Source organism: Elephas maximus, chromosome 7 (genome assembly GCF_024166365.1).
Source record: "Elephas maximus indicus isolate mEleMax1 chromosome 7, mEleMax1 primary haplotype, whole genome shotgun sequence".
NCBI lineage: Eukaryota > Metazoa > Chordata > Mammalia > Proboscidea > Elephantidae > Elephas > Elephas maximus.
Window position 1 is genome coordinate 85,933,139 of NC_064825.1, and position 2,823 is coordinate 85,935,961.

Sequence of the window (2,823 nt, forward strand, 5' to 3'; positions counted from 1 at the left end):
CAGGTATTTTGGACATGTTATCAGAAGGGACCAGTCCCTGGAGAAGGACAACATGCTTGATACAGTAGAGGGTAAGAGAAAAAGAAGACCCTCAATGAGATGGGTTGACAAAGTGGCTGCAACAATGGGTTCAAACATAGCAAAGATTGTGAGGATGGTGCAGGGCTAGGCAGTCTTTCATTCTTTTATACATAGGGTCACTGAGTCAGACGGAACAGACTCAACAGCACCTAATAACAACATTGCAGATTTTATTATTATTTGTAAAGAGCGTGTTACACATCTATTATATCAGTTAAAAGTATAAAAAATTAATGTATATATATGCATGCATAAATTTTCTGCCCCTCTTTCCCAGAGTGCTGGTTGTTGGCGATTTACCAGTGTACCACAGATTAAAAGTATGAATAATAGACTCATATCAGGCTAATCCAAAGCGAAGAACCATCAAGTCCATTCTGACTCATAGGTACCCCATAGGGTTTCCAAGGCTGTAAATCTCTATGGAAACTGACTGCCACATCTTTCTCCCACAATGCCACCGGTAGTTTCGAAGGGCCAACCTTTCAGATAGCAGTTGATTGCTTTAACCACTGTGTCATCAGGGCTCCTATCAGGCTAATAGATATAGACTATTCTGTAGGCAATGGGGAGCCATCAGCAGTTTTTGAGTAAGCGCATGGCATGGTTAGGTTTGGTTTTAGAACATTCACGCACTGGCATCAGTATGGATAGATTGGAGGGAGGGAGATAACAAGTAGAGAGAGAACTTAAGAAAGTCTATTCAAATTCAAATGTAATTAATAATATCTTTCTGCTAAGTGCTAGAAATTATGCTAAGAAATTTCATATGCTATTTCATTTACTCCTTCTAGTAACCCTATTGAGATAAGCCTCATTGTAACAGAGGTAATTGAACTATACAGAAAGGTATGGATTAAAGATTGAAATAAAATGAATAGGCCTCACTGACTATAGCAGAGGCGAGAGCTTATTTGCCTGCCTGGCATCCAGTCCTCTGCTGAACAGCACCACCACCTGTATCTTTTGAAGAACCATCTGTCCCGTAGTGGGTGGCTACTTTTGTCATTGAAGGAGGAACCGTGTCATGCAAGCTAGACCAAATAGACTTGTGTAAAAATCCAGGGATGGGAAGATTGGTTGGAGGGCATTTATTCCAGAGATAGTGCTTAGCTTAACTGAGTGAATGGCTAGTTCTGCCCATATCCAGAACTGCATTGGGTTTCTGACCTATTTGTAAACCTAGTCTCTGTTGTTGTGTGCCGTGGAGTCGATTTCAACTCAGTGAGTCCATTTGACAGAGTAGAACTGCTACACAGAGTTTTCTTGGCTGTAATCTTTATGGAAGCTGATCGTCTGGTCTTTCTCCTGAGGAGCCTCTGGGTGGATTCAAACCTACAGCTTTTCTGTTAGCAGCCTAGCCCTTTACCTTTGTGCTACGAGGGACCTTCTCTATCCAGGATTGGCCTCCACTGATTGTCTGCAACCAAAAGACTCTCACCAATACAGTAACTCGTTAGAAGAGCAGGTAGAGAAAAAGGAGAGCCACAGTACCGGGTTAATATTTACAGAGAGTCCTTAATATTTAAGAAGACAGCAACTAGTCCTAATTTTAAAATGTCACTGACACGAGCAGCTACAATCTGATATCTGGGTCTCTTTTTCTCTGGAGAGCAATCTCCATTTTAACACATGTGTAGGGTGGTGGGTTTCCTGAGCTCACATAAAAGGGATCCTCAACTCCTTTATTTCTATCCATTTCCTCCACCAGCTCTACTGAGGTGCATATTAATGATGGCTTGGCAGACCCCTGCCTATGAGGCTCAGGGGCATGAAAGACACACCTATGTGTGTGTGATCTGTGCTATCAAAGGCCACAGAAATATCAGTGAGAAGGAAAATTGACACAGTGATTGAATCCGCCCCTTATCAAACAGAAAGTCTTGACAAGTCCTCATTAGAGAGGTCTCTGCTTTGGACTGATTGAAACATTTCGGTCTGCAAGGATCCCGAAGCAAAGGTCAAAGTGGCCTTGCAATCATGTCTTCCAGTTTCTCTTTCTGTAGAGGGGATAAAGGAAGGACTTAAAATCAGCCAGGACCAGACCTGGGCTAGCAGGAGTGCTTAATCAGCTGCCGTAGGTCCCAGGCAGGAAAATTCTGTCTGTTGCCAAGGAGGTATTAATGATAGATGCCATAAAAGGCTGTGACCTCACATCTCTCAACTTCTCTGTCAAATCGTTAGTTGGCAACAGATGAAGGAGGCAGGTTACCATGTTGGTCACATCTGGCTGTGTCTATAACAAAGATCAAAGTGACAGACCTGTGAGTATGCAAGGGGCGCTTTTGCCTAGTTTCCCTCTTAGCAGCCCCACTCAATAAGTGTTTGTGGGAAAAGGGAACGCTCTACTACCACCTGGAGCTAGGAGAGACGTCTTTATCATCATCGCAGACCCTGGGTCCTTGGTGCAGATGGGAAGAATTTCTTCCTGCTCCATTTCTGCCTGCCCACTCCCAACATCCTGACTGAGGCACAGGCTCTTTTGCACAGAGGTGGACCGAGGTCTGGGACTCTCCTGACAACACTTCCTACTATTTATCCTGGGAGCCACTTGAGAGAGAAGCAGATGTAGAACTCCAGCCCAAACCCCCAACCCTAGTCTTCCAGCTTCCTCTCTAATAGTTAACTCCTTCAGATCTCTGTCTCTTCATTTGTTAAAAGGAAGGCCAGGCCAAATCATTCTAAAGATCCCATCCAACAATAACCTTCTATGTGCTGAGTGGGACAGGCTTCTGTCCCTGC